The sequence below is a fragment of the Mustela lutreola genome, chromosome 6 (genome assembly GCF_030435805.1).
Source record: "Mustela lutreola isolate mMusLut2 chromosome 6, mMusLut2.pri, whole genome shotgun sequence".
Classification (NCBI taxonomy): Eukaryota; Metazoa; Chordata; class Mammalia; order Carnivora; family Mustelidae; genus Mustela; species Mustela lutreola.
The window spans coordinates 86,955,782-86,981,277 of record NC_081295.1 but is presented as its reverse complement, the minus strand read 5'-3'; the positions used below and the strand labels follow the sequence as shown (position 1 = coordinate 86,981,277).

General features: G+C 40.0%; 1 protein-coding gene across 6 annotated transcripts in view; it reads left to right on the top strand.

Moving 5' to 3' along the window:
* Nucleotides 1–25,496, top strand: part of KIF6 (kinesin family member 6) — a 518,420-nt gene that overhangs the window by 351,422 nt on the left and 141,502 nt on the right. The gene's annotated exons all lie outside the window — the stretch shown is intronic.

The window sequence follows — 25,496 nt, the reverse complement described above, 5'->3', positions numbered from 1 at the left end:
GAAGATATTATGCTGAGTGAAATAAGCCAAGCAGAGAGAGTCAGTTATCATATGGTTTCATTTGTGGAGCATAAGGAATAACACGGAGGACATGGGGAGATAGAGAGGAGAAGAGAGTTGGGGGAAATTAGAGGGGGAGATGAATCGTGAGAGACTGTGGACTCTGGAAAACAATCTGAGAGTTTTAGAGGGGAGGGGGTGGGAGGTTGGGTGAGCCTGGTGGTCGTATTATGGAGGGCATGTATTGCATGGAGCGCGAGGTGTGGTGCATAAACAATGAATTCTGGAACACTGAAAAGAAATTACAAAAAATAAATAAAATTTTTTTAAAAAATTATCCTGGCATCTACCTTGCCTGTTTAGAAAGTTGTTTTTTTTTTTTTTTTAATTCATCATGTTCATTAGTTTTTCTTTTTTTTGGTCTGCAAAGTTTTTAGGAGCATTTCTTATAGGTTTGATCTGTTTGCTATTAGGTACCTCACCATTTATTGATCTTGATTATTTTTCCTACAAAAGGGGCAAGGATTGAGAACAAGAAAATATCACCATAACTTTTCTGCCTATGAATAAAGTACCACCTTATTTTATATATGAATATTATAGTTTCTTTCAAAAATTCAGAATCATAAAAGCATTGATTTGTTATCAAATTAAACATATGCTGTTGTTTGAATAATACAGTTCTCCATATTTCTTTTACAAAAATACTATTTCAAGTGTCTACACCTTCTCTAATACTCCAAAAATGCCTATGATTATTTAACCTTTTGAAAAAAACACGATTTTTTTTATTGGGTGTTGAGTATTAATTTGTTACTTTGTCACTCATTTCACTATAAACCTTTTATTTTAGAAACTTCTTAAGGAAGAGGCTGTATCTACTTCTTAATAGAAACATCCAAGTGATAAAACTGAGCACTGTTGCTAGACCTTAGTCAATTTAATCAAGGTGCAGTCTTATACTAAAGGTAGTATTAAATTCTGTTGAGTACCTAATGATATACCGGGACTACCCAGAGTCAGTGACCAGATATCACTCTCACCTTCTAAGCTACATATCAAGTCAATAATAAACTCAGGACAAGAAATAAAGTAGTAAGGATGGGAGAATCCATATTGCACACTAAAAATCCTACAGATTAAAAATGTAGTGGGTTCTTTGGTGAGATTTTCCTAAGAATATCAAGAAAGTTCTTACTGTTCTTGGAAACAGGGAATATTCCTCATGTAGGGAGTTGTGCAATAAGAAGTTTGGTGCCAGGGGTGGAGAAAATTCTGATGAAACATGCCAAGACATCATGAAGCTGTGTGCAGAAAAAGATCAAAAGAAGATTCTGAGAGCCAGGAGGGGTTCCAAGTTGAGCTTCATCTTGCTGAGAGGCAATGATGGGTTTTGGGAAAGGCCAGGTGGTATTCCGGAATAGGCCAAAGCACTGGTAAGAAGGATTGCTGTAAAACTTTGAATTAAATGGAGCTTGTACAACTTGAAGGTGGCTATCTGAGAAAGAAGAATATTCTGTTTGAAAAATAGCCAACTTATTTAGGTTTTGATTATCTGTGGTAAGGTGGTACAAAAACTATCTGCCTTAATAATATCAAATCACAGGCAATACTATGCCAAAGGCAAGTTTTAACATCCCCACCCATCAGACTTTTTCTAGAACTATTAAAAGGGGATTCAGTAGACTGGCTTGAATGCATCTCTACTACCTGATTCTGTTTAAGGACATCTAGTGAATATATATCAAAGGGAAACAGAAAAGGAAAGACTCGACCACATGCCTTACAAATAGCAAGTTCTCAGAAAAGTTTGTTGAATGCAGGAATGGAAGGACAGGAGAAATTTCTAGTCTGGGCTCTGTCATTAATTATGTGACCTTGGGCAGGTTACTCAACCACATTATGATAAATCATCCCACTGATCTATAAAACCTCAATGTCCTCATCTGTAAAATGAAGGGATTGAATTATTGGATCTCTCCCGTCCCTTCCAGTTCTAAAATTCCATAATATACAGGAATTATCTTGCATAAATAGTTTCTGAGTCATCCAGAACTGAACTAAGAATTCTGTAGCTAGGAGAAGTATAACCTCCTAGGTTCTGCAGAAGGAGAAGGAAGGGTACAAGGCTTTCATCACCATTTAGTTATCATCAGGCATTTAATATAAGCCCAATAAACATAAGATCCTGAGCTGCATGCTTGGTGAAGTGAAGCTTCATTCCTGCTCCAAAGGAGCTTATTTTCAGTTATGAAGTAGTCATGGTTAATAGTTTAGATAAGTTAGTAGTTTATATGTTAAGGAGAAAAGGAAATCTAGACAGTTTCTGTGCTTTGAGCTATAATTTTTCCTATAAAAATCAAGAGCCTGAAGCAAGCATTAGGCTCAAGGTCTAGGCTCTAAATCTGGTGTGCTTCCTTGAATACTTCTCTGGGAGTGCCCACTTACCAACTGAAGACCAGTAGGGACAAGTTACCCACCCCCCTCAGATACAATATACAATGGATATGCTGAGCTTAGTGCCAAACCCAGATAAGTGCAGTAGATACTCCCTTTTAAAAGAAGGGGAGAGGGTTCCTCTCCCCTTTATAAAGTCTATCCAGCTACATAGTTTCAGGACCCTCATTCAAACCTAATTTGACTTCCTAGTGTTTGAGTTCCATGGCTTTGGCTCTGCCTTTGGTTCTAGTCTCTGGGTTATGCTCTTTTCCCCCAAAGAAGTGGCCTGTATTAGCAATGAGCAACTGTTTTTGGTTTTTTTTTTTTTTTCTTTTTTTCCCAATTGAACACTTTAGCTTACTTCCTATCTGCAAAAGTTTGGGACTCCAAAGATTTCTTTATATTTCATACTATCTCAGTCTACTTCAGCCCAAACTAATACAATTTCCTTAAAAACTTTATGGCCTTATGGTTTGTCTCCCTCCCAATCCCATCTTGTTTCATAAGGCCTTAATCTCACAAAACAAACTGAGGGTTGCTGGGGAGAGGGGGTTTGGGAGAAGGGGGTGGGATTATGGACATTGGGGAGGGTATGTGCTTTGGTGAGTGCTGTGAAGTGTGTAAACCTGGTGATTCACAGACCTGTACCCCTGGGGATAAAAATATATGTTTATAAAAAATAAAAAATTAATAAAAAAAAAAAACTTTATGGCCTGCCTGCATCTCAATTTATAATCCACTCTGTTAGGTAAAACCCATACCCATGAATCTCCGCAAGATGAGTCCTTCTCTACTTTCAGCTCCCTGTGAGGCTTCTGTGGGATGATACCCTTAAAATCATTTGAAGTCCTATTACTTAACTATAAGGATCAGTGAGACATGCCCTTAAAATCCTTAAGAGAACTTTTGACTGTCTGAGAGGGCCAAAGAGATCCTGCTCTAGATTTTTATGAGGCCTTTTTTTTCTTTTTTAAGATTTATTTATTTATTTGGGAGACAGAGAGTGTATGTGAGAGAGGTGAGGTATCGAGTGTGAGCATGACAGAGGGAGAGAAGTAGACTCCCCGCTGAGCACAGAGCCCAATTTTGGGTTCCATCTCACCACCTTGAGATCATGACTGGAGCCAAAACCAAGAGTCAGGTGCTAAACAACTGAGCCACTGAGGTGCCCTAAACTTTACGAGGTCTTAAAGAGGATCTTAACATCTCACTCTAGGTAATATCTTTTCCAGGAAGCATTCCTTAAGAACACCTTTGTGGGCTGAAAAGATTCTTCTGGACCTTATTCCTTACTTCATTTTTCTACTCTCCCATTTTAATATAGGCTGCTGGGGGTGCCTGGGTGGCTCAGTCAGTTAAGCATTCAGCCCAGGTCATGATCCCAGTGTCCTGGAATCCAGTGCCATGTGGGATTCCCTGTTCAGTGGGATTCCCTCCTTCCTCTCTCTTTGCCCTCCCTCCCTGCTTATACCCTCTCTCTCTCTCTCTCTCTCCCTCTCTCTCTCTCTCATAAATAAAAATATTTTTTAAAAAATATATACACAGCTAGAAGAAACTGAGCAGCACCCTTACCACTCTTCCTGGAACTCTCCCTATCTCAGTCATTGTATTCATTAGGTACAATCTCTACTTACCACATTATGCTGGTGACACTTTTGTGAAACTTCCCCCATTACATGAGTATCTTTTCCTCCAGCTCAAATGATATCTCTCTCACTTTCTGGGAAGCCCTCATCAACACCCCTCAAGGCTTCTGCTAACATGCTTTTTAAAACTCATTAGACTTTCACTGGCATACTCTTTATGTCCCTTCTGGCTTCCTACTGCTGTCTAAACCCAAAGCCAAAGGCACATGCTACAGGTTTTTGTTTACTGCAATACCCCCATTTCAGGTAGCAACGTTACCCAAATCTACTGACTAACTATTGCTGGCTATTGCCACTACTCCAAGCTTACTGGCTTAAAGCAACAATCAATTTATTATCTTTCATGGTTTCTCTGAATCAGAACTTTGGTAAGGGCTTGACTGGGCAGTATTGGTTTAGAGTCTCTCCCGTGGTTGCAGTCAGATGGTAGCTAGAGCTAGAAGAGTGGGGGAAAGGATGCTAGAGAAATTGGGAACTGTCTAAGCCTCTCTTCACATTGTCTCAGGACCTCTCCTTGTAGTCTCTGGATGGGCTGTCTTACAACATGGCAGCCTCCAGCATATAAGCAGCCAGATTGCTTGTTCAGCAGCTAGAGTCTTCAAGAGCAAGAATTCCAGCTAACAAGTCATAAGCTACATTACCTTGCATGATCTAGAGCCAGGAGCCATCCAGAATTACATTTGTTCATCCCGTTGGTTATAAATGAGTCACAAGTCCATCCAGATTCAAAGATATGGAAATTAGACTCTACCGCTTGATGATGAAGGGACAAAATTCCACATAGGATAGAAGATAGCATTGTGGCCATCTTTGGAAAATACAATCCACCACACCTAGGGTGCGGACTGCAATGAGGGTTAGGGACGGTAAATGCAAAGTTCCTGGCACACAGCCAAGTAGTTGCTAAATAAATTATTGTTATTATTACTCATGTCATTATTACTCTTACTCTTCAGTATTTTTTTTCCTGAGTGTTATCAGAATCTTCTCAGATAAAGTACTGTTTTAACTTCCTTTCTCCATCTTCTTTATAACTTTTATCATGCCTTTAATTGCTAGTAGATTACTTCTATAGATAATTTTAAATCTCATAAAATCACAGAATATTAGGGCTATATATACCTTATTTATCATCTCAAGAAACCATTTTATGTTAGAGATGACAAACCCAAAGCTTCGCACAGCAAAGACACTTGCTCCACTCACAAAGGCAAGTTATCAGTCACAGACACCAGACCCCAAAACCCCTGGTTTAGATTCTCAGACCCATACTTCTTCCCATGTAACATTCCCACTTGTCTCATCAAGAAAGGCATGATGACTCACTTCTCCTTTAGGATAAAAGCTTCCATTTTCCCTAACTGGATGTCTTCCCAAGCCCTTCTGCTTTCACATAGTCTAGAAGCCTACTGCTGCAGGGTATCAGAAAGTTTACTTGGAATCCACGAAGCTTCTTTGGGCACTCCAAGTGTTAGAACACACTGACATTAGGGAATGCAGAGATGGAGCCTCTTCAGAGAACATAACACCATGCTTCCGATCTATCCAGCATTCCTCATCTGAAACAAGAACTGATGGCCCAACAATCACGTCCGCTTCTGTTTTATTAATGTCTTTGAAAAGATACTTCAGGCCAAATTTGTCCTTTGAGCATTCACATTTAACTTCCATTTAATTTAGTAAGAACTGTTACATATATATCTAAGAGTGAAATTTGACCAGAGAATAAAAAGAACAAAACTGTCACGGGTCACGTACATCACCAGTAGTTCATTTCTGAATGTATTTTCTGCCTTCTGCTTTCTGCATCGTTCCCTGGACTCTGTGCCCTGCTCTAAAGAAGACCTTAATTTTTCCTTTGGAAATGACTGATAACGATATAAAGTCGTAATGCCTCTAGGTTTGTATTAAGTAATTTTGTAAGGTTTGGCTTGCTCATTTGTAAGACCTTTATCCTTCCTTCCCCTTCTCAGATGGCTCTCCCTGGCAGCTTTTTTCTTGGTTCTATTAAGCCAGCCATTGGGGGAAAATGTTCTGTCCTGGAACAGTATGGCCACTTGAAGGCCCTGAAATACTATTGCCCTTGTCGCAGTTAGCATCCCTCTCTGATCTTTACTTTTCCTGTTGGAGATTTTTGCTCAGGTGCTAGTATTGTTCATTTTCTATCCTGGCAACAAGTAAGAAATAATTGAAGGTTATTTTTAATGATAACAGTAATTATATAGGTCCATGCAGACCTTGCTTGGTTCCAGCTGAGATTTCTCTCAAATCCATTGCCATGACTACCCCTGATTTTTAAACTAACAGATGTATTCAATGTGCCCCAGTTCATGTGATTTTGAACAAAAGCAGTTTGGAAAATTGTTAATAGTCTTCCTTGGGGATGGGGGGTGGAACTAAGCCTCAAAAAGGAAAAAAAAAAAAATCCTACAAAAGAAATCCAAATAATTAAAGGCCAAGAACTCTAGATTTCAGGTATTGGCCCAGCACTTAAAATTGATGTCAGGGAACAAGGTAAGATTATCAGAGTCACACATCAGATGGCTGTGATCAAGACATTAGTTTATGAAACTAATGAAGACTGATTCATGTGAACATTGAGCTATAAATCACAAAATGTCGATTGACAATAATTCACAATTATTTATGTTTACCAAGCGAGACAGGATTCTAGTGTTTGGTTAGGGAATAGCCAGTGGAGACAATCTGTCTCTAGTAGGACTATGTACATGGCTAAACAGGTAGTTGCTTATTCAGCAGATATTTACAAGATGTCAAGCAGTGCCAAACACCATGTCAGGTTTTAGGGAGTCATAGCTAAGTGAAATATAAGATATAGGGACTGGATGTAGTCCCTAAGCTCTTGGAGTTCACCACCTAGTAAACAGCAAGGATAATGGTCAGCTTCAGAGACACAGGAATGAGATCTAACCCAGCCCCAGAGAGGCAAGGGAGGCTTCTGGGAGAAGAGAGCATCTTTGTTGAGTCCTGAAGTATGCATCGCAGTTGTTCATCTGGCCGGTGGGACAGGATGAAAGAAGCAAAGTGCTATATAAGGGTTTTTTTGTTTTTGCTTTTGTTTTGTTTTGTTTTGTTTGTGGGATTTTTTTTTAATTTTTTATTTTTTATAAACATATATTTTTATCCCCAGGGGTACAGGTCTGTGAATCACCAGGTTTACACACTTCACAGCACTCACCATAGTATATACCCTCCCCAATGTCCATAATCCCACCCCCTTCTCCCAAACCCCCTCCCCCCAGCAACCCTCAGTTTGTTTTGTGAGATTAAGAGTCACTTATGGTTTGTCTCCCTCCCAGTCCCATCTTGTTTCATTGATTCTTCTCCTACCCACTTAAGCCCCCATGTTGCATCACCACTTCCTCATATCAGGGGCTTTTGTTTTTTTTTTTTTTACTTTCTTTCTTTTACTGTTCTTGCATTGAGACTTTCTTTCTAAAAATGTGTCCATACCCTTGTTTAGGCTAGACATCTGTGACTTGCCCTTTTGTTATGGTCCAATATACCTGAGAGGCCAACACACTGCTTTCGTGACAGGTGCTCTCCGCATGCTGATGATCAATGGGACGAATGAGATCAGAATCTCCCACTGAGAGGTGGGAGTGTGAGTGGTGCTTTTTCAAGTTCTTCCTTGAGAATCCCAAAATTATAGGTTGTATTAATCCATGGCTTACTGTTCATTGCCAAACCCTGTTCTGAGTGTTGGGGATTTGAGTCTGATTAAGATACAAGGTTGCAGCCTTCAAGGGACTCATATTCAACTAAGTGCCACAGTTAGTGACCAAGTAAGCAAAGATATGATTGATGCTCTGAAGAAAATCAAGAACAGTAGGGAAAGATGGGGGCAATGGCTTTAGATAAAGTATTAGGGGTGAGCTCTTTGTTCAGGAGACCTGACCTGTGAACAGTTTCACAATTCCTCATACCTTAAGTTTCTAGGGCTTTCCTTTCTTCCTTAATTTTTGGGACATCCTATGTATGAAGTAGCTCTGCAGATGGTTAATCTCACCCACTCTGTGGAGACTGTATTAGTGTCACAGCTAGACAATGACCAGTGTCCCAGCCCCAGGACACCACTACAGGTCCCTTTCTACTAACTGTACCTCTTAGCAGTGTGAGAGTGGGCAAATTGCTTAAACTCACAAAGGTTTCATTTCCTCATCTGCAAAATGGAGGAATCTTCAGGGCAAGGGTAAAGCTCTATGGGTGATGGGTGATAGTGAATTGTTGGGAAGAGGGAAGCTGATAAACAAAGTAGCCCAAGTGGAGAGAAGAGGCCAGAGAAAGGGCCTGGGCTTGGTAAGTCCACGTGGTGTAGACTTGGTAAGAGGAGCTTCCCTGGGGGAGGCAGACACCAGACTGAGTAGGGGTAGAAATGATGGCAGTCACAATGGTGGGCTGACCACCTGAGCCACTCCACTGTTCTGTGGCCTGGCCTCTGAATGAGGGAAAGGTGTTACCTTTGTATAGAAAGGCCCAGACTGTAGCACAGAGGATGTTGCTTAATGCATGCAACAATCCCACCAAGGTTCACAGTCCAGGTGGCTTTCAGTAATTGCTAAACTCCAGTAATACTGCGACTTCTGAAATTCATTACTTCCATCAATCTATCAACCATAGACTTTTTGTTGCCTGGAAAATAAAGTTCAAGGTCTTCCACACGTCATCAGCCTGTCTGCACTTCCAGCTTCTGCCACTCCATCTCCCACCACTTTCTTTCCAGTGGTTCTTGTCCACACTGCTCCTTGCTCTTTCCTGGACCTCAGACCTTCCTGTTTCTCAGAGCAGACAGATCGTCCTGGCCCTGAATTCCCACAGCACTCTGGTTTGTGTTTCTTTTATAACCCTTTTTCACACCGTGTCTTCCGTTTTCACTGCAAGTGGGACTGAGTGTATCCATCATCCTGAGTCTCCTCGACTTCTTGTCTTACACCAGGTCCCAGCTGCACAATAAATAATTGTGGATCTAATTAAATAATTATTATGCATCTGCTATAGAGCAGACCCTGTAAAGAAAATGAGTAAGTTGAAGAGTGGCCCCTACAACGTAGTAGGGAGATAAAGTAGAAATGCACAGGTGTGCATGTAGAGTGGTGTACAATTAGCACAAAATGAGTGTTCGCAGCAGGAAGTCCTTTTGAGTCCGTCCTGAAAGCATCCCCTTTGCTCTGTGCCCTCATCTTCATTATCATTTGTTACACTGTCCTGAAATTACCTGCTGACGCGTGTGGGCTTCCCCCACACAGTGAATTGAAGAGCATGGGATATGACTGATTCATGTTTTTATCCCTGGGTCCTGACCCTCGGTCAGAATTCAATAAATGTTTTTGGAATGAACAGAGCAGCTAGTCACCAAGAATGTCACTTTTAAATACCTTGTCTTCCGTCAGAGCCTGTCTCATTTCATTTATTGATCCTGAAATGCTGGTAGGCCTTTTTCCATTTCCTTTTTCTCTTAGGGCTAATATCCTGGATCTTACAGCACCAGTGCTTGAGTTTTTCCTCTGAGTCCCGGAGAAAGGCCTGGAAGAGCAGTGAAACATTTAAGTGCACATGCCCTTAATGTTGGGGTCAAACCTTAGATCTCTTTCAGATGCTTGAAATGCACAAGTTTAAAACCTACTCTATATCAGTGGATTTCAAATTGTTACTGTGAGTGAAAGAATACCTTTTAAAAAGCTAGCAGAGAAAACTTGGCATGTCAGCCAAAGGTACACCCCAGTGTGATGACTCATAATGTGATATGGCAGGTGGGAAATCTTAAAAAATCATTGTTTCCTCATAAACTCAGCTGCAGAAATCAGATGTGGAATGGGGTGGGGGTTGTATGTGGCAGAGCTGGAGGAAGTAGCTTCAGGAGAACAACAGTTGTGGAGGGAAAGGACCTTGGCACATGCAAGAAAGGTTTGTAGGCACCCTCAACTCTAGAATATTCACTCTGTTTGTGTACTAGCCAGATACTTTCCTACCTCCTTCCCCTTCAGACTGCCTATATTTTGCCTCTTCAGTTCCATCTAGTTCCCCCCACCCCGCACAAAGGATAGGCAGAGAGCCAGAGAGAAAGGAGAAAAATATCTCAAATCTGTTGACTATTTTATGAAACATTCATAATTTCTTTTGTAGAGGGGCAGTGGGAAGGAATGGAAGAATAAAACTGTTAACTAGAAATCAAGGTTTTAGGTAATTTGTTATTTTGCTTATCCTTACTTTTCCATTTATCAAAAGGAAGGAAGGAAGAAAGGGATGGAGGGAGGGAGAAAGGGGGTGGGGAGAGTTGGAGGGAGGGAAGGAAGAAGGGAGGGAAGAAAGAAAGGACCAAAACAAAACAACAAAAAGAAAATCTTACAATGTAATGGAGAAGAGAGAGAAAGAAGGGATCCAGGTTTTGTTCCTAGCTTGATAAGGAGAACTTGAACAAGCCACTTCCCTTCCCTAGGGCTCAGTTTCCCTGTCTATAATATAGATAGGATCGAAGGATGACAAATGCACACACACACACACAAAAAGCAGCCTCCCATTCTGAGCACACGGCAGACATCCTAATGGAATATGGTACTCTCTCCCAATGAGCCAGACTGGCTTTCAAAATCCTTCCCAACAGGATTCCAAGAAGCCACTATGAATTGATGGGAGACAGTCAGCACTCAGGATGAAACCTGTTGTCCATTCCTAACACTGGCTCTAAAATTCTGTCACTCGGACTATGTGTTCGTTGTGTCAGTGAGACCATGGTCTCTACCCTGCGGGAGGAGCTAGTTGGAATGTATCAAGTATAAGTTGAAGTTCTCAAGGCGTCATCTACTTGGGTGGTGTGGATGATGTTGAATCAACAGAACTAATTCAGATCTTTCTTGCTCTTGCCATTACCCACTTTCATCCAGAACCCCCTCACCACCCAGGGATTTCTGACAGTTTCTGGGGTATCTTACATAGCTCGAGAACTGCTCTTTCTTGTAATTCCATAGTGGTCCCCTCCCTGTCATTCAAGGCTTGAGGTGTCACTTGTTGCCCTACCCTTGCCAGAGTTACCCTGCTAAGGCTGTCACTTCTAGTGCTCCTCAGAGTTGTAAACCTAAAAAAAAGTCAGATCTGCCTTACCTTCTCTCCACTTCTCACTGTCCCAGAAACATTCTGGCATGAATAGATGGCTTGCTGGTAGACTACGAATTATATGTTGTGGTTCTTGGCATTCCTCATGGAAGCAGACCCTTTGGGTCTGCCCCTGTTTCTCACTCTATAGTGCTCAGACATGGGCTCATACGGACTGGGAACAGACGCTGTATCCTCTTCTCTCTTATGTCAAGTGCCCTCCTTCCTTTTCCCTCATCTGGTGGTAGGTGTGTGGGGACTGACAAGCAAACAGGCACCTCATGGGACCACTCTTCAGTTCAGCAGACACAACCAGTAATGTCTGGATTTCAGTCTGGCCCCATGGTAGGGTGTCATGCAAGTAACAATTAACAGACCCTGGCTCGGGGTCTCTAAACCCCCATCTGAAGCAGCAACTGGGGTTGGGCTGGGGTCTGGACAGTCCTTACAGCTGTGACATGGATAGCCTCTTGGTAAGACCCAGAAAGCTGGAGATGCGTGTCGTGGATGTTGCTGCCTGTCAAGGGTCTCAGGGTGTGTGTGTGTGTGTGTGTGTGTGTGTGTGTGTGTGTGTGTGAGTGTGTGTGTGTAGGTCCCATTGTAGATCTCATTGACTTTAAGGACCTAACAATCTCACCATGAAATCAGAATTAAGTATGGAATGCTGATGGTTAAGTATCATGGAAGTCACATAAGGAATAGATCAGTATGGGTTCAAAGCACAGCCTTTTGGGAAGGGAGGAGCCTTGGAAAACACTGGGGCTGAGGATAGACAGAGGGCAGGGTAGAAGACACTCCCAGGCAGAAATAGCCCAAGCAAAGGCAGGGGAATGGAAACGTTCAAGAACAATGGCAAATTCAGCCTGATGGAAGCACAAGGTTCTTGTTGGGTATCTTAACAGTGGACATTAGATTGCATCATTTGGGTGGATGGGTTTGTGGAGAGCCCTAAAAGTCAAACAGAGATGTTTGAATTTGATGCAGAGACCATAAGGAAACATTTCTGGCAATCTGTCTAAAGGGATATTTGGGAAGATTAATCTGGCAAGGGTTTATAACAGAAGAGGAGAGGGAGAAACTGTCGGAGAGATTAACTTGAAAGGCTCTTATGTGATTCATCCCTTGAGGAGTTTTAAGTTTAATTAGAAAATAAGGCAGCAGTGTGTATTATACATATTCTTGGAACATGTGTGTGTGTTCCCTAAAAAATTTTAAGAACATACTTATTTTATTTTTTTGAAGAGGTAATACATCCAGGTGGATCTTAAATCCAAGCAATATAAAGAGGTGTACAGTTGAAGAGATCTGTTCCCACCTTGGTCTCAACTGGTCTCATTCCCACCTGGCACATGCCCCACCCCCAGCCCCGCAGTACCACCCCTCCAAGCCATGTACATGGCTTCTTTATGTATGCTTCCAGAGCTTCTTAATGCAAATTCAGGCAAATATTAATGCATGCTCTCATCTTTTTTTCTTTTTACCCCAAAGATAATAGCCTATGTACTTCTCTTTTTGAATTTTGCTTTTCTTGTTAAAGATAATAAATGAAAGAAGATGAGATAGGGAGGGAGACAAACCATAAGTGACTCTTAATCTCACAAAACAAACTGAGGGTTGCTGGGGGGAGGGGGTTTGGGAGAAGGGGGTGGGATTATGGACATTGGGGAGGGTATGTGCTTTGGTGAGTGCTGTGAAGTGTGTAAACCTGGTGATTCACAGACCTGTACCCCTGGGGATAAAAATATATGTTTATAAAAAATAAAAAATTATATTAAAAAAAAAAAGAAAAAAAAATAAAATGGCATTACTCCTCAAAAAAAATAAATAAATAAATAATTGATCTTGAAGATTTTTCCACATCATTCTTCTTGTCAGTGGCAGAGTATTATATTATGTAGAGAACAAGACCCGTATCGAGAGATGTGTTTTCTAACATACTTTTGATACTGTATATATATATAGTGCTGTAAAAAATAACTTGCCCTGTACCATTTTGTATGTGTGTATATATTCACAGAAAAAATTTCCACAAATAGTTTCATTGCATCAAAGTTTACATACATTTATAATTTTATTTTTTTAAAAGATTTTATTTATTTATTTGACAGACAAAGATCACAAGTAGGCAGAGAGGCAGGCAGAGTGAGAGGAGGAAGCAGGCTCCCCCCCAAGCAGAGAGACTGACGCGGGGCTTGATCCCAGGACCTCAGGACCATGACCCAAGCTGAAGACAGAGGCTTTAACCCACTGAGCCACCCAGGCACCCCACATTTATAATTTTAATAGCAATTTGCAAATTGCCCTGATAAGGAGTTGTACTAATTTGCATTCTCACCAGGGATATCTGGAATTGCCTGCTTTCCCACAGCCTTGCCAACACAGTGGGTTATCACTTTGGGGACTTTTCTGTTCTGTTGGTGAAATCTTCATGCAGCTCCAATTTGTTTTTCTCTTATTATGAGTGAAGTTGAGCATCTTTTCATATGTTTATGGACCCAGTAGATTTTAAGCTCCTTCTTAGGGGGCTAACTTCATCATTTCTGTGCCACCCTTTCCAGGCCTCCCCAAAGGCCTCTCTACAGAGCAGGTTTTCAGTCAAGATTTATAAACCCAAGAAAAGTTTGCGTGAATGAATAGATAAGTCATTGAATACATGGTCATGCTGTTGGAGCTATAAATCTTCAATTAGGTATGATTCTTCCCTCAACCAGCATAAGATAGCATAAGCTTACAGGGCAGATATAAAAGTAACATACTTGTAAATTCAAAGATTACAAGCCCTATTCTAAGAGTGAGTAGTTACTTGCCTTAGGCTGAAAAGTGAAGAAACTTACATGAAATACCTTGTTCATCCCCAGAAAGGGATGAAGGAATCCCATAGCTCTTTTCCATAGTTTCTTGTTTATTTAAAAAGTGGTTTGGGGGGCGCCTGGGTGGCTCAGTGGGTTAAAGCCTCTGCCTTCGGCTCAGGTCATGATCCCAGGCCCCACATTGGGCTCTCTGTTCAGTGGAGAGTCTGCTTCCCCCTCTCTCCCTGCCTGCCTCTCTGCCTATTTGTGATCCCTGTCTTTCAAATAAATAAATAAAATCTTAAAAAAAAAAATAAAAGAGTGGTTTGGAGCTGGTATGATTAAGTGGTTTCCATAGAACTAGTAGCAAATCAGACAAAATAAGGCCCAGCATGTGAGTTCTCAGGCCCCTTCCACCTTCGTTTCTCCTCATAATCCACCCAGAACTCAGATCCTGTGGTAGAGTAAACTGTCATTAGCTACAGTTTGAAGCCTGAGTTTCTTAATTGTTCCTCTGTGTTCTCACATCAAAATACTGTGAGCCACAGCAAAGCATATTTGTTTGTTTGCTAGTTTTATGAATTGTATGGAATTCTGTTCTCCAGGAGCACATTTGCCAACTGTCTGCTTTATGCTATCTCCAGTCAAAGAGAAGCCCCCGCTAGACAGGTGGAGGGTGAGAGCAATTGTCAGCTAGACCAGAGCAGAACTTCCATGGTGTATTCTTATCAGAAGTGACTTATCTAACAGCTGTGCTTGAACTGAACCTTTCCCTAAAGGAAAGCCTACCCCCAAAACCCATGAAGCCCTCCACCTACTTAGGAGACTCCCCCTTCATCCTTAAGCAACAAGAGCTGTCCTCCTAGTCACAGCCCAGAATATAGAATCACATCAAGCAATGGGTTTAGTCATCTCTGACAGCCACCTAAAGAGCAGGGAGGCAGAAAGGGGACAGGAAAAGAAGAAAGAGAAGGTAAGTCTGAATTCAGGTTAGGATCATGATTCCAGACCCTCTATAACTAAAAATAACTAAGGACTATTGTCAGGGACCTGGGAAAATAATATGAGTGGGGATTCAGTATTTTGAATGAATCTATTGATGGAGATTAACTATTTAAAATAAGGATACTTGGAAAATTAAGATACTTGCAACCATCCCATTAGAGGTTCTTTCCATTTCTGTTGTTACTTTTGGGGGGGTGGGGGGGTGCGGGGGTGTGTGTGTTAAAATGGCAGATCAAAAAGAAACAACTTTAACATATGTTCAATGTTTAAAAGTCTATTTAATGCATGTGTGTCTGTTGTGTCACTTCCTATAATGAACACCCTGTGTGTTATTTTCATCTCTACTACTCACACATTTTGTAGACAAAGAGGAGCCAGAAGAGGTTGAATGACTTGATCAAGGTCACATACTTCATAAAAAAGAGCCCAGATTTTGACTTACGTCTTCTGAACCCCAAACTGGAGTAAAGATTTGTTTCTTAGCTTGTTGTAAAATTGGTCTCAGGGAAGACATTCTGGTGCTGAGAAGTGCCAAAAAAGAAGGGTTATCTTCATTTTCAGCAACAGAACCACTCTAAAATTGTTTTGTGATAATCTGAAGCCTTAGAAACTGTGCTGTATCCAAAGAGGGTTAAGTGAGTAGTCCATACCTCCGGATGATCATCCTGGGGATTATGCCACAGGGCAGTGGGTCCACTGCAAGGCAGTTCAACTACAAGTTAGAACTGGAATCACTTTTTTAAAAATTTTATTATGTTTTTTCAGTGTTCCAAGATTCATTGTTTATGCACCAAACCCAGTGCTCCATGCAATATGTGCCCTCCTTATTACCCACCACCAGGATCATCCAACCTTCCACCCCCATCCCCTCCAAAACCCTCAGTTTGTTTCTCAGAGTCCACAGTCTCTCATGGTTTGTCTCACCCTCCGATTTCCCCCAATTCACTTCTCTCCATCTCCAATGTCCTCCATGTTATTCCTTCTGCTCCACAAGTAAGTGAAACCATATGATAATTGACTCTTTCTGCTTGACTTATTTTACTCAGCATAATCTCCTCCAGTCCCATCCATGTTGATAGAAAAGTTGGGTATTCATCCTTTCTGATGGAGGCATAATATTCCATGGTATATGTGGATCATATCTTCTTTGTCCATTTGTCTGTTGAAGGGCATCTTGGCTCTTTCCACAGTTTGGTGACTATGGCCATTGCTGCCATGAACATAGGGGTACAGATAGCCCTTCTTTTCACTATGTCTGTATCTTTGGGGTAAATACACAGTACTGCAATTGCAGGGTCTTGGGTAGCTCTATTTTTAATTTTGTAAGGAATCTCCACACTGTTTTCCAAAGTGGCTGCACCAACTTGCAATCCCACCAGCAGTGTAAAAGGGTTCCCCTTTCTCCACTTGTCTCCAACACACGTTGTTTCCTGTCTTGTTAATTTTGGCCATTCTAACTGGTGTAAGGTGGTATCTCAATGTGGTTTTGATTTGAATCTCCCAGATGGCTAATGATGATGAACATTTTTTCATGTGTATGTTGGTCATTTTTATGTCTTCTTTGGAGAAGTGTCTGTTCATGTCTTCTGTCCATTTTTTGATGTTATTATCTGTTTTTTGAGTGTTGAGTTTTAGGAATTCTTTATAGATGTTGGATATCGGCTCTTTGTCTGTAGTGTCATTTGTGAATATCTTCTTCCATTCCGTGGATTGCCTCATTGTTTTGTTGACTGTTTCCTTTTTTATGCAGAAGCTTTTGATCTTGATGAAGTCCCAAAAGTTCATTTTTGCTTTTGTTTCCTTTGCCTTTGGAGACATATCTTGAAAGAAGTTGCTGTGGCTGATGTCAAAAAGGTTACTGCCTATGTTCTCCGCCAGGATTTTGATAGATTCCTGACTCACACTAAGGTCTTTTATCCATTTTGAGTTTATCTCTGTGTATGGTGTATGAGAATGGTCAAGTTTCATTCTTCTATACATAGCTGTCCAATTTTTCCCAGCACTATTTATTGAAGAGACTGTCTTTTTTCCACTGTATATTTTTTCCTGCTTTATCAAAGATTAGTTGACCATAGAGTTGAGGGTCCATATCTGGGCTCTCTACTCTGTTCCACTGGTCTATGTGTCTGTTTTTGTGCCAGTACCATGCTGTCTTGGTGATCATAGCTTTATAGTAAAGCTTGAAATCAGGCAATGTGATGCCCCCAGTTTTGTTTTTCTTTTTCAACATTGCCTTAGCAACTCGAGGTCTCTTCTGGTTCCATACAAATTTTAGAATTGTTTGTTCTAGCCCTTTAAAAAATGCCGGTGGAATTTAGATCAGGACGGCATTGAAAGTGTAGATTGCTCTAGGCAGTATAGACATTTTAACAATGCTTATTCTTCTGATCCATGATTATGGAATGCTTTTCCATCTTTTTGTGTCTTCTTCAATTTCTTTCATGAGTGTTCTGTAATTCCTTGAGTACAGATCCTTTACCTCTTTGGTTAGGATTATTCCCGGGTATCTTATGGTTCTTGGTGCTGTAGTAAATGGAATCAATTCCTAATTTCCCTTTCTATATTTTCAGTGTTAGTGTATAAAAAAGCAACTGATTTCTGTACTTTGATTTTGTATCCTGCCACATTACTGAATTTCTGTATGAGTTCTAGTAGTTTGGGGTGGAGTCTTTTGAGAACTGGAATCACTTTTGAAGATTTGCCACTTACCTAAAGATAAACTTGCTAGGTCACAATTCATAAACCACAATGTGACAACACACAGTTCCATTAAGGATTTATTTTGTTCTTCCACATGACCACAGAACTTTCACAGGAGGAACTTATCAGTTCCAGCCCAATTACATGAATGTACTTCATTCATGCAAGTAAAGGAAAATTTATTGAGCAGTACTATGTACCAGTTACTTTAGTTACCAGATGCCTGCAATTAAAGAAACTTCTTAACAAAGAAAGAAATTTGCTTTGAGAATAAATAGATTAACTGAAAAAAAGGTTATATATTTATTAATTATTTTGCTTACTTTGTATTTAGTCACACATCATGGCTTACATGTAACCAAAGATTTATAAATATCTCAAACTTTTAAAAATAACTGCCCGTTTAAACATTCCCTTATCAAAGACTCCTTCCCCCAGTCTTTACCTGTTTTCAGATAAAAGCTTTTCTACAGAGTCACACAGAAATAATATGAAAGCTCTTTGGAAGTACACATCTATTATTTCCAAGGATTGGATTTTCCAAAGGCCAAATAAAGAACAGAAATCATTGATATTGTCATGGTCAGAATCCTGGTCCTGTATCAAAACTCAAATGAATTTTCCACAAAGAAAATTATTCATTGAAAAAGGATGTGTTTTGAATTTTCTACCATACTCAAGTTACCAGATTAATCAGTGAAGCTCTTCAGCAGAAGGGAAAATAAAGCTAAAAGTCAAAATTAGAGATAAATATACCCAGTGTTTTAACCCTGATTTCTGCTTAGTTTTTGGCCTCATATTTAGTAGAGTCATTTGTCCTGTACTAGTGGTCAATGAAGTTTTTCAGATAAGGGAAATTTGCAAAAAACTGAAGCTTATCTCCTTCTTTTTCATTTTAAACAATTTTATGTTTTGAGAAACATCCTAAAAATCAATTGCATTGCTCTGTCAGTGTAAGGAAAGTATATTGTACAACATTTAGTCCCTTCCTGATACATAGGGCCCTGCTTCTTAAACTTAATATCCACAGGTAAGCAGCAGTAGGTCTAGAGGATTCAAAGCCACTAAATTAACATGAAGCAAGTCTTCTTGTACATCTAATATACTGGCGAATGTGTAGGAGAAATATATGAACTTCAGTACTCTTAAAAGTTTTTGTCATGTCAAACATACAGAAACATTAACAAAATCTTTTCTACAAAAATCAATTTTATCTTTTTTCTTTTTAGGCAAATGCCTAGAAAGTAGAAATTTTTATGCTCAGTAAGTGATTGAAAAATATGCAACATTTTTATTATTGGAGAATCTTGTGGTATTGGCATTGCAGTTATATTAGAACAAAAAAAGTGTGATGGATTTATCAGAGACAGTGTGAATTGCACTGACCTGCTTGGCCAGGACTCATCTGTAGGAGCAGAAAATCTGAAGTGCTTGATTTTTCAGCAAGACCTAGAAAGCCCAGGCAGCTACATTTTTTCAAACTAGAGTGTCACATTAGAATATGTATATGTTCCAGGGGGTGGAGAGGTATTGTTGTTATTAATTGTTTTGGTTTTACTTTGCATTCTGGGGAAAGTCCTAGAAATCTGCTTGAAAGTCCTTGAAATCTATAGCAACTGGCACCAACCATTTCTTTACAATATGGGGCTATGTTTAGTTCCCCAGCAATGTATAAGCAAAGACACCAATGATTAATCTTTTGGAGTCATTCATTATTTGTCATTTTAAGAGTAACAATTTTTTTTGCAGGTGAACAATGCATATTTCTTTTCCACTTGAAATTCAAAGTTTTATTTTACTTTTTCAGTGTCACAAGATTTATTGTTTAACACCACACCCAGTGTTCCATGCATTATATGCCCTCTTTAATATCCACCACCAGTGTGGATATCTAACTCCCCACCCTGCGTCCCTCCAAAACCCTCAGTTTGTTTCTCAGAGTCTCTCCCACAGTCTCTCATGGTTTGTCTCCCCCTCCGATTTCCCCCAATTCACTTTTCCTTTCCTTCTCCTAATGTCCTCCATGTTATTCCTTATGCTCTACAAGTAAGTGAAACCATGTGATAATTGACTGTCTCTGCCTGACTTATTTCACTCAGCATAATCTCCTCCAGTCCCGTCCATGTTGAGGCAAAAGCTGGGTATTCTTCCTTTCTGGTGGAGGCATAACAGCCTTCCCTTTGAGATCAGGAACATGACAAGGAATAACAATTTTTGAATTACATTTTCACCCAGAGACAGGAAAGTTTCTAGCTAGAGGGTAAGAAAGAATACAATGCCAGTGTTAAGTAGAGAAGGAGCCTGCTATGAAAACTGAGCAGGGGTAGATAGACAGGGCAATGGGAGGACAACCAGCAATGAGGAGTACTGGGAACCAACAGAACAAAACTGGGATTAGTTCATGGTATCAAATCAGATGAGGACTACAAAGACACTATTGGGGATTTCTGATCCAACATGTGAGAAGCTTAGAAGTCATCACTCTCTCCTAACAGCAAGTAAAAAGCTGGACAAACTGAAAAATCAACAATTCTTTTTAGATTTATAAAACAAGTGAGGTCACAGGGCCCTGACTTCAAAATTGGAGACAGGTGAAGACAGAGAACCACAATTTACTGGAACAGAGACTCATATATGGATACATCTGTGCAGAAACTAGTGGCAAGTTAGGGAAACTGAACCATAATTGACAAATTGTTGGATGTCCCCATACTTTTGTGAGTTTTACCTCCAAGAGCTCTACTATATCCTCAAAGTGAATATTGAAGAAAAATCTCCTAATGCTTCTAGCAGGGGCAAGGGGAAAGGAACATTTTTAAATATGCCAGAGCACTCTGTTCTTATTAACAAGGTCTGCTCTTAGGATAAACTCTTTAACATGAGCCTCACCTGCTGGGTTTTTATCAGACCCTAACTGGCCTGGAGGAAGGTAAATGCCCACCTGCACCCCTGTCTAGCTTTCTATATAGGAAAGAGGAAATACCCAACTCCAGCTACTCTTGCAATCATGTTCCACCTAAGTACAAGTGGGGTGTGGCAGAGACTGAGAAGCATGTATGAAGTTCATTAGCCAGAAGTATAGGCTTATTAAAAGACTGAGACATAATCACAGTAGTATAGAATGCTTCCCCTCTTCCTGCATCTTACCATCACATTACTAAAGGCCAATTTTAGAAGTTTCTTTTACTCTATACATAATGTCTGACTATAAAGAAAAAGTTGCAAGATGTACTAAAAGGCAAAAACAAACAAACAAACAAACAAAAAACCCATAAAACAGCTCAAAGAGATAGACCAAACATTAAAACTAGACACTGATAGGGCAAGGGTGTTGAAGTTATCATACCAGGAGTTTAAAACAACAATGATGAATATCCCAGGTCCTAAAGTGGATAAAGTAGACAGCATGCAAGAGAAGATGGGCAATGTATACAGACTGATGGAAATTCTAAGAAAGAATTCAAAAATGCTAGAGACCAAAACACCACAACAGAAATGAATGTTCTTGGTGGCCTTATTAGGAGATGATATATGGCTGAAGAATCTCTGAGCTTGAGGATATACTAACAGAAACCTCTCAAACTGGAAAGAAAAAAGACTGAAAAAAAAAATAGAATTGAATCCTCAAGAACTATGGGACAACTACAAAGGGAGGGGTCACATAGATGTAATGACTATACCAGAAGCAGAAAAGAGAAAGGAAGAGAAGACATATTTGAAACAATAATGACTGAAAATTTCTCTAAAACTTATTTCAAGCACCAAACCACAGATCCAGGAAGCCTAGAGAACTCCAACTAGGAAAATGACTGAAAAACTGCATATATTTATATACTTTAAAAACTACAGATAATCAAAAATAGAAAACAAAATCCTGAAATAAGGTGGGGGTGGGAGGGAAGCACTTTACCAACAGAGGAGGAAAAGTAAGAATTACATTCAATTTCTCTTCCAAAACCATGCAAGCAAGAACAGAGTATAGTGACACGTTTAAAGTTTTGGGAGAAAAAAGTCACCAAGCTAGTTATATTAATTTCAGTTGGAGCTGACTTCACAGCAAGATTAGTTATCAGAAATAAAGAACATCACATAATGATAAAGGAATAAATTCAACACAAAGACATTCTTAATGTGTGTGCAAATAACAACAGCATCAAAGTATTTAAGGCAAAACCTGATAGAACTGCAAGGAAAAATAGATGAATCCACTATTATAGTTGTAGACTGCAACATCTGTCAGAAATGGGCAAATCCAGCAGGCAAAAAATCAGTAAGGACATAGTTGAACTCAATAATACCATAATTCAACTGTATATAATGGTCCTCTATAGACTGTTTCACCCAAAAACAGCAGAATACATACCCTTCTTGAGCTCACATGGAACATATGCCAAGATAGACACATTCAGGTTTATAAAGTATACCTTAACAAATTTAAAAGAATAGAAATCACACAGTGTCTGCTCTCAGACCACAATTGAATTAAACTAAAAATCAGTAGCAAAAAGGTAACTGGAAAATCCCCAAATACTGGGAGATTGAACAGCACACTTCTACATAATACATGGGTCAGACAAGAAATATGAAGAGAAAATTAACAATACTTTGAAGTAAATGAAATGAAAATGCAACATCAAATTGTGTGGAATACAGCAAAAGCAGAGCTCAGAAGAAAATGTATAGCATTGAATGCAATATTAGAAAAGAAGAAAGATCTAAAATCAGTCATCTAAACTTCTACATTAGGAAACTAGAAAAAGAAGAGCAAATTAAATCCAAAGTAAGCAGAGGTAAAGAAATAAAAATTAGAGCAATAATCAATAAAACCGAAAAATAGGAAATCAATAGAAAAAACTAATGAAACCAAAAGCTGTTTGTATGAAAAGATCAGTAAAATCAATAAGCCTCTAGCCCAGCTAACTAAGAAAAAAAGAAAGACAAATTATTAATATCAGAAATGAAAGAGGAGACCTCATTACAAACCCCATGAATATTAAAAGGATAATAAAGAAATAATACAAACAACACTATGACCATCAATTTGATAGCCTAGATGAGATAAATGTGTCAATGCCTTGAAAGACACAACCTGCCAAAACTTAAGAAGAAGAAATAGACAATCTGATTAAGCCTATATCTATTAAAGAAATCAATAATTAATAACCTTCTAAAACAATGGGCCCAGGTGGGTTCACTGGAATTTCATCAAACATTTAAGGAAGAAATTAGACCAGTTTTCCACAATTTTTTTCAGAAGGTAGAAACAGAGAAAATGCTTCTTAATTTATTCTGTGAAGTCAACATTACCCTAATAACAAAAACAGATCAAAGCATTACAAGAAAACTACAGAACAATACCTCTCATTAAAATGGATGCATGAGGAGGAGTCAAGATGGCGGAGAAGTAGCAGGCTGAGACTACTTCAGCTGGCCGGAGATCAGCTAGATAGCTTATCTAAAGATTGCAAACACCTGAAAATCCATCGGCAGATCGAAGAGAAGAAGAACAGCAATTCTGGAAACAGAAAAACAACCACTTTCCGAAAGGTAGGACTGGCGGAGAAGTGAATCCAAAGTGACGGGAAGATAGACCCCGGGGGGAGGGGCCGGCTCCCGGCAAGCGGCGGAGCAACCGCGCACAAAATCAGGACTTTTAAAAGTCTGTTCCACTGAGGGACATCGCTCCAGAGGCTACCCGGGGCGAAGCCCACGCGGGGTCAGCATGGCCTCAGGTCCCGCAGGGTCACAGAAGGATCGGGGGTGTCTGAGTGTCGCAGAGCTTGCGGGTATTGGAACGGGAAAGCTGGCTACAGAGACAGAGCCGATGGTAAGCTCGCAGCTGGGGATGACCTTGAACCGGTCGCAAGCTCGGTGAGCTCAGAATGCAGCCGGAGGTCAGGCAGACGGTAGTAACTGGGTGCTGTTCTCTGAGGGCGCACTGAGGAGTGCGGCCCTGGGCTCTCGGCTCCTCCAGGCCAGAGACCAGGAGGCCGCCATTTGTATTCCCGTCCTCCGGAACTCTACGGAAAGCGCTCTGGGAACAAAAGCTCCTGAAAGCAAACCCGATCGGATTACTCACCCCGGCCCCGGGTAAGGGCGGTGCAATTCCACCTGGGGAAAAGACACTTGAGAATCACTACAACAGGCCCCTCCCATAAATGATCAACAAGAAATCCAGCTGAGACCAAGTTCACCTACCAAGGAGTGCGATTTCAATACCAAGGAGAACAGCAGAAATCCAGAGGAGGAGAAAGCCAAGCACGGAACTCATGGCTTTTTCCCTGTGATTTTTTTTTTAGTCTTGCAGTTAATTTAATTTTTTTATTTTTAATTTTTTTTTTTTTCTCGCCTTCGGGTAAAATTTTTTTTTAACTGTCACCTTTTTCTTTTTATACGATTTTTTTGTAGTTTATCTAATATATATATATTTTCGTTTTTATATTTTTCTTAGGTGTTTTCTTTTTTAAAAATTCTTCACTCTTTTTTTCTTTTTTCTTTTTTTTTTTCTTTCTTCCTTTTTGAACCTCTTTTTATCCCCTTTCTACCGCCCCACGATTTTGGATCTCTTCTAATTTGGTTAAAGCATATTGTCCTGGGGTTGTTGCCACCCTTTTAGTATTTTACTTGCCCCTTCATATACTCTTATCTGGACAAAATGACAAGACGGAAAAATTCAACACAAAAAAAAAGAACAAGAGGCAGTACCGAAGGCTAGGGACATAATCAATACAGACATTGGTAATATGTCAGATCTAGAGTTCAGAATGATAATTCTCAAGGTTCTAGCCGGGCTCGAAAAAGGCATGGAAGATATTAGAGAAACCCTCTCGAGAGATATAAAAGCCCTTTCTGGAGAAATAAAAGAACTAAAATCTAACCAAGTTGAAATCAAAAAAGCTATTAATGAGGTGCAATCAAAAATGGAGGCTCTCACTGCTAGGATAAATGAGGCAGAAGAAAGAATTAGTGATATAGAAGACCAAATGACAGAGAATAAAGAAGCTGAGCAAAAGAGGGACAAACAGCTACTGGACAACGAGGGGAGAATTCAAGAGATAAGTGACACCATAAGACGAAACAACATTAGAATAATTGGGATTCCAGAAGAAGAAGAAAGAGAGAGGGGAGCAGAAGGTATACTAGAGAGAATTATTGGGGAGAATTTCCCCAATATGGCAAAGGGAACGAGCATCAAAATTCAGGAGGTTCAGAGAACGCCCCTCAAAATCTATAAGAATAGGCCCACACCCCGTCACCTAATAGTAAAATTTACAAGTCTCAGTGACAAAGAGAAAATCCTGAAAGCAGCCCGGGAAAAGAAGTCTGTAACATACAATGGTAAAAATATTAGATTGGCAGCTGACTTATCCACAGAGACCTGGCAGGCCAGAAAGAGCTGGCATGATATTTTCAGATCACTAAATGAGAAAAACATGCAGCCCAGAATACTATATCCAGCTAGGCTATCATTGAAAATAGAAGGAGAGATTAAAAGCTTTCAGGACAAACAACAACTGAAAGAATTTGCAAACACCAAACCAGCTCTACAGGAAATATTGAAAGGGGTCCTCTAAGCAAAGAGAGAGCCTACAAGTGGTAGATCAGAAAGGAACAGAGACCATATACAGTAACAGTCACATTACAGGCAAAACAATGGCACTAAATTCATATCTCTCAATAGTTACCCTGAATGTGAATGGGCTAAATGCCCCTGTCAAAAGACACAGGGTATCAGAATGGATAAAAAAACAAAACCCATCTATATGTTGCCTCCAAGAAACTCATTTTAAGCCTGAAGACACCTCCA